The sequence below is a fragment of the Coregonus lavaretus genome (genome assembly GCF_964263955.1).
Source record: "Coregonus lavaretus genome assembly, chromosome: 30".
Lineage (NCBI taxonomy): Eukaryota > Metazoa > Chordata > Actinopteri > Salmoniformes > Salmonidae > Coregonus > Coregonus lavaretus.
Window position 1 is genome coordinate 17,028,336 of NC_140017.1, and position 7,753 is coordinate 17,036,088.

At 41.2% G+C, this 7,753-nt stretch overlaps 1 long non-coding RNA gene across 1 annotated transcript; it reads left to right on the top strand.

The window, feature by feature from the left end:
- The first annotated feature begins 620 nt into the window (after positions 1-620).
- Positions 621-6,682, top strand: LOC311105633. Its single transcript, XR_014610284.1, has 3 exons — positions 621-822; positions 6,172-6,362; positions 6,648-6,682. It is a non-coding gene; the product is annotated as an uncharacterized lncRNA (long non-coding RNA).
- The last annotated feature ends 1,071 nt before the right edge of the window (positions 6,683-7,753 follow it).

A 7,753-nucleotide genomic window follows, 5' to 3' on the forward strand; every position in this document is an offset into this window, starting at 1 on the left:
CTTTTGGTTCTCAGCTTTGTTCTTCCTCCATCTGTAATCATCATGGGCCCCTGTAGTAATAATCAAGGTGTGGTTCTCTTATATCTCATCAGGGAATGGGATCCAGGAAATCCACTCACTCTAAATCCCATCAACAAATATCTTACAAGGGGATGCGTCCTGTCCTGATCATTCCCATAATGAGTCGTGGCTATAATCTCTATTATGAATATCTCCTAATAATTTATTGAGCTAATTGAGCATGGAAAGATGTAATCGAAAACATCTCACAAATCCATTTAGAGAAAGAGTAACAGAACAATCGAGATAACACAAACAGATACTATAGAGCCCTGTTGTTGACAACACAGCTCACTAAATATATTAACAAATATATCAAAACATATAATGAGAATTATGAACATATGAGTATGCTGTGAAAACAGTACTTTTGAAGAGTAGCAAGACTCCTCATGACTTAACAATGGGAAATTAAAAACGTCCTTGTTATGGGTTATCAAGTGTACATGCTGATCTGATATCAAGAAAGAGTATTCAATCACACTCCACTTTAGATGTCAATAAAATACATCCTGTTTTTTGCTCAGAGAAGCTGCAACACAAGCCCACTTGATTGGACAGTAGCTCTTTAAACCCCCTCCCCCCTCCCAACTCCTCTTATTTTTCCTTCTGCTCTCTTCATTTGTGCCCTGCCCAGCCTACAACAGTGATTCTCACATTTCTGGTCTCTTATATTGCCATATACTGTACATATTGCATTGCTGAAGCTAGAACGACGTGAACATCGAAGACAGCCCTGAAATACAGTCAACAGTGACAACGGTAAGATAAGACAAGATCAGGTGTGGCTTAAAGATGGCGGACTGAATACAGCTGTGCAGATCACGTCAAGATAAACACGTAATATTCTATATCTGTACGTTTGACTAAATATTAGCACTTAACTCCACATACTCGTGGGTAATACCCTTCAATATGGATAACAACACAAAACAAATTATAAGGCTAGAGACATTTATTGACCAATATCACCAAAACAATCAACACCCAAACATGACGGAGAGTAAACATGGAGAACCAATCCCCCCCAAAAAACGACAGTCCTCGACGGACACAAAAAATGGATCCTTTTCACCATCCGGAATGGTAAGGGTGGAAACCAATCTGTTACAGTCGATAAATGATAAACTGGGCATACTTGATTTACACTACCAGTCAAAAGTTTGGACACACCTACTCATTCAAGGGTTTTACTTTATTTTTTAAATATGTATTACTTTGTAGAATAATAGTGAAGACATCAAAACTATGAAATAACACATATGGAATCATGTAATAAACAAAAAAGTGTTAAACAAATCAAAATATATTTTATATTTGAGATTCTTCAAATAGCCACCCTTTGCCTTGATGAAAGCATTGCACACTCTTGGCATTCTATCAACCAGCTTCACCTGGAATGTTTTTCCAACAGTCTTGAAGGAGTTCCCACATATGCGGAGTACTTGTTGGCTGCTTTTCCTTCACTCTGCCGTCCGACTCATCCAAAACCATCTCAATTGGGTTGGGGTCGGGGGATTGTGGAGGCCAGGTCATCTGATGCAGCACTCCATCACTCTCCTTCTTGGTAAAATTGACCTTACACAGCATGGAGGTGTGTTGGGTCATTGTCCTGTTGAAAAACAAATGATAGTCCCACTAAGCCCAAACCAGGTGGGATGGCGTATCGCTGCAGAATGCTGTGGTAGCCATGCTGGTTAAGTGTGCCTTGAATTCTAAATAAATCACAGACAGTGTCACCAGCAAAGCACCCCCACACCATAACACCTCCTCCTCCATGCTTTATGGTGGGAAATACACATGCGGAGATCATCCGTTTCACAAAGAGACAGCGGTTGGAACCAAAAATCTCAAATTTGGACTCCAGACCAAAGGACACATTTCTACCATTCTAATGTCCATTGCTCGTATTTCTTGGCCCAAGCAAGTCTCTTCTTCTTATTGGTGTCCTTTAGTAGTGGTTTCTTTGCTGCAATTTGATCATGAAGACATGATTCACACAGTCTCCTCTGAACAGTTGATGTTGAGATGTGTCTGTTACTTGAAATCTTTGAAGCATTTATATGGGCTGCAATTTCTGAGGCTGGTAACTCTAATGAACTTATCCTCTGCAGCAGAGGTAAATCTGGGTCTTCCATTCTTGTGGTGGTCCTCATGAGAGCCAGTTTCATCATAGCGCTTGATGGTTTTTGCGACTGCACTTGAAGAAACTTTCAAAGTTCTTGAAATGTTCCGTATTGACTGACCTTCATGTCTAAAGTAATGATGGACTGTCATTTCTTTTTGCTCATTTGAGTAGTTCTTGCCATAATATGGACTTGGTCTTTTACCAAATAGGGCTACCTTCTGTTTACCCCACCCCCCCCCCACACACACCCACCTTGTCACAACACAACTGATTGGCTCAAATGCATTAAGAAGGAAAGAAATTCCACAAATTAACTTTTAAGAAGGCACATCTGTTAATTGAAATCCATTCCAGGTGACTACCTCTTGAAACTAGTTGATATAATGCCAATAATGTGCAAAGCTGTCATCAAGGCAAAGGGTGGCTATTTGAAGAATCTCAAATATAAAATATATTTTGATTTGTTTAACACTTTTTTTGGTTTCTACATGATTCCATATGTGTTAGTTCATAGTTTTGATGTCTTCACTATTATTCTACAATGTAAAAAATAGTAAAAATAAAGACAAACCCTTGAATGAGGAGGTGTGTCCAAGTTTTTGGCTGGTAGTGTATATACACATATATTTTTTAAATATTATTTTCCACTAACCCTACCACCCCTCCCCTAATTGGAGTAAACTAATGAACAACAACACTTAGGCTTCTACTTCCAGATTATACATACTATATACATTTTACGGACACAATCTTTTTTACAAAAGTTATATTTTGTTTGTTTTTAGTCCTGTCTTTCTGATGTCCATCCAGTTTGACATTTCCATATATTTGAGTTAGCTGCATGTGTGACATAACTCCACCAGTCCTATTTATGATATCATTTACAAAGATGATACCTTTTTTTAAATCATGTTTTTTTTAAATCAATTACTATATTTGAGTTTAACCACAATATTTGTTGTATTATTTGTTCTGTCTTTTCTGGTGGATTATACTGAAATTGCAACCAACTTTCTATGGCTTGTTTTAAAAATAGCGATATTTTGGAGATTATTTCGTTTTCAAATAACTGAAAGTGAGAGGTTGTAATCTGAATAAATGGGGAAAAAAGGCCAGTTGAAGTCAGAAGTTTACATACACCTTAGCCAAATACATTTAAACTCAGTTTTTCACAATTCCTGACATTTAATCCTAGTAAACATTCCCTGTCTTAGGTCAGTTAGGATCACCACTTCATTTTAAGAATGTGAAATGTCAGAATAATAGTAGAGAGAATTGTCACGGTTTCGGCCGAGGCGGCTCCTTCTCCTCGTTCGGGCAGGCTTCGGCGGTCGTCGTCTCCGGAGTACTAGCTGCCACCGTTCGATGTTTCATGTTTGATTGGTTTTGCCTGTTTGTCACACCTGTTCATTGTTAAGTGTTCATTAGGCACCCTATTTAGTTCTCTTGTGTTTGGTCAGGTGTTGTGTGTAATTGTTCTATGTCACGTGTAGATGTTGGTCCGCTGTTCTATGCTCTCTGTATTTCGTTTTGTTTAAGAGAGTCCTGCACGTTGTGCGTATGTACTTTGGACTGTTCCAGTGTACATTTGTTTCGCCTGTGGCCTGTTGCCGTGTTGGCTTGTACTGTCGGACTTCACTAAAAACATTTGGTTTTTGAATCTCTGTGTCCTGCGTGTGATTCCACGTTCCCTCTACACTCAACCCTGACAAGAATGATTTATTTCAGCTCTAATTTCTTTCATCACAAGTGGGTCAGAAGTTTACATACACTCAATTAGTATTTGTTAGCATTGCCTTTAAATTGTCTGACTTGGGTCAAACATTTTGGGTAGCCTTCCACAAGCTTCCCACAATAAGTTGGGTGAATTTGGCCCATTCCTCCTGACAGAGCTGGTGTAACTGAGTCAGGTTTGTAGGCCTCCTTACTCGCACACGCTTTTTCAGTTCTGCCCACACATTTTCTATAGGATTGAGGTCATCTTTGTGATGGCCACTCCAATACCTTGACTTTGTTGTCCTTAAGCCATTTTGCCACAACTTTGGAAGTATGCTTGGGGTCATTGTCCATTTGGAAGACCCATTTGCGACCAAGCTTTAACTTCCTGACTGATGTCTTGAGATGTTGCTTCAATATATCCACATAATTTTCCTTCCTCATGATGCCATCTATTTTGTGAAGTGCACCAGTCCCTCCTGCAGCAGAGCACCCCCACAGCATGATGCTGCCACCCCGTGTTTCACGGTTGGGATGGTGTTCTTCGGCTTGCAAGCCCCCCCCTTTTTCCTCCAAACATAACGATGGTCATTATGGCCAAACAGTTCTATTTTTGTTTCATCAGACCAGAGGACATTTCTCCAAAAAGTACAATCTTTGTCCCCATGTGCAGTTGCAAACCGTAGACTGGCTTTTTAATGGTGGTTTTGGAGCAGTGGCTTCATCCTTGCTGAGCGGACTTTCAGGTTATGTCGATATAGGACTCGTTTTACTGTGGATATAGATACTTTTGTACCTGTTTCCTTCAGCATCTTCACAAGGTCCTTTGCTGTTGTTCTGGGATTGATTTGCACTTTTCGCACCAAAGTACGTTCATCTCCAGGAGACAGAACGTGTCTCCTTCCTGAACGGTATGACGGCTGCGTGGTCCCATGCTGTTTATACTTGCGTACTATTGTTTGTACAGATGAACGTGGTACCTTCAGGTGTTTGGAAATTGCTCCCAAGGATGAACCAGACTTGTGGAGGTCTACAATTTGTTTTCTGAGGTCTTGGCTGATTTCTTTTGATTTTCCCATGATGTCAAGCAAAGAGGCACTGAGTTTGAAGGTAGGCCTTGAAATAAATCCACAGGTACACCTCCAATTGACTCAAATGGTGTCAATTAGCCTATCAGAAGCTTCTAAAGCCATGACATCATGTTCTGGAATTTTCCAAGCTGTTTAAAGGCACAGTCAACTTAGTGTATGTAAACTTCTGACCCACTGGAGTTGTGATACAGTGAATTATAAGTTAAATAATATGTATGTAAACAATTGTTGGAATTTGTGGAGTGGTTGAAAAACAAGTTTTAATGACTCCAACCCAAGTGTATGTAAACTTCCGACTTCAACTGTAAGTATAACTTTTGTATGACTGACGCCTTTAGTGAGAGGTCTAATGCTTTAACATAATCATTATATAATTAGGCGTTTTTCATTTTGTCTGGCTTGCCATTCCAAATAAAATGGAATGTTTTTTGCTCATATAATTTTTAAAACAGGTCGCTAGGTGTAGGCAAGACCATAAGCAAATAGGTAAATTAGGATGTGACTAAAGAGTTAATCAGGGTGATTTTTCCACAAATAGACAGGTATTTTCCTTTCCATGGTAGCAAGATCTTATCTATTTTTGCTACCTTTCTATTAAAATGTATTGGATTGAGATAATTTCTTTCTTTCGGGATATGTATACCGAGTATGTCCACATCACCGTCAGACTATTTTATTGGTAAACTACACGATAATGTAAAAGTTGTATTTCTTTGATATCCAATACGTAATATAGTACACTTATCATAATTTGGTTGTAATCCAGAGAGGTTTGTGCTGTCTTGCCTTGATTGACCCTACCTGGGCAATGGAGCCAATGGACTAATCACAAAAGTGCAAACCCTCCGCACGTCTGGCACTCTAGATAGTCTCAATTAAATTAGTAATTCAAAGAACTCCGGTGTCTGTCAAAATTAATTGGGGAGATCAGAGAATAACTTTGTATTCTGTATAATGATGAATAAACTAGTCCTCTCTCTCTCTCTCTCTCTCTCTCGCTCTCTCTCTCTTGCTCTCTCTCTCTCTCTCTCTCTCTCTCTCTCTCTCTCTCTCTCTCTCTCTCTCTCTCTCTCTCTCTCTCTCTCTCTCTCTCTCTCTCTCTCTCTCTCTCTCTCTCTCTCTCTCTCTCTCTCTCTTGCTCTCTCTCTGTATATGTGTGTGTTCCTCATCCCTCAGGGATGCACCTGCACTGGATTCAGACCTCCTCAGAGACCTCAGCCTCCCTGGCAGTGGAGATCAGCTCCTACGTTCTGCTGGCTTCCCTCAGTGCCTCTCCTCTGTCTACCACTGACCTGGGCTACTCCTCCCGCATCGTCAGGTGGCTGGTGAGGCAGCAGAACGCCTACGGAGGCTTCTCCTCCACACAGGTATACTTCCAAAACACCTCTGGTCCGAAATGGCACCCTGAACTGTGCACTAGTAATGAGGCATTATTACCTTGACTTCACCACAGGCATGTATGTGCTTCTTGTCATGTCAAGCCTGGCAAAACTAACTTCCACTGAAATGGAGGCAAGAAATCATAATGAATAGAAATGGGAAATAGTCACTCTAGGAGCTGACCAATATAAAAATCTACACTTTCTGTAAAATGGGGTCTTTTCTTTAATTTTGAACAGATTTTTCTGTGGTCTGTTGGTGTTTGTGTTTAGGACACAGTGGTGGCCCTCCAGGCCCTAGCTCTTGAGGGAGATTTTTTAGTGATGAGATACAACTGATTTATTCACGAACATATAGTTAGAATTCTCTGTTGCTAGGCAAGAACTTAATTGGGTCATTTCACTGTGTTTGTGTGTGTGTGAAGTGGGAATCTGACCTAGGGTCGAATTGCTCGCTCTTACCTAAATCCATGGCTGTCCTACCTTATCAGAGACTGAAACCAGACTGTGGCCTTTTGCCTCTCTCCTCAAACAAAGTGGAAAGAGCGGTGCCAGGGTTGAACAGAGTGCAGGCTAAACCTTTGTCTCTCCTTGGCTATCTTCTTGATTGATTACAGCATGATGGGGTGGGGTTTGTGTATGTTTGAAAGATGAAGTGTGAACCTGTCATGTCCAACAATCAGTCTTCAGGTCAAGCCCGGGAGAGCCGGGGTTGAACAGTTTAAACTGAACATGAGTGTTTTTGCATGACAAGGGCGTGATTGATTGTAATAATATTGTTTCTAAACAATATAGTCCCCTGTAGCTCAGTTGGTAGAGCATGGCGCTTGCAACACCAGGGTTGTGGGTTCGTTTCCCATGGAGGGCCAGTGTGAAAAATGTATGCACTAACTGTAAGTCGCTCTGGATAGGAGCGTCTGCTAAATTACATTTACATTTTAGTCATTTAGCAGACGCTCTTATCCAGAGCGACTTACAGTTAGTGAATACATATTTTTTTATACTGGCCCCCCGTGGGAATCAAACCCACAACCCTGGCGTCGAACCCACAACCCTGGCGTTGCAAACGCCATGCTCTATCAACTGAGCTACATCCCTGCCGGCCATTCCCTTCCCTACCCTGGACGACGCTGGGCCAATTGTGCGCCGCCCATGAGTCTCCCGGTCGCGGCCGGCTGCGACAGAGCCTGGAATCGAACCAGGATCTCTAGTGACACAGTTAGCACTGCGATGCAGTGCCTTAGACCACTGCGCCACTCAGGAGAATGACTAAATTGTAAACTGAATGACAGTCAAATTTAGCTGTCATCATAGACAAAGGAAGTGGGCGGAGCGATAGAGAGCGGGAAACTGAAGAGGGAGGGATTTTAAGATAGGAT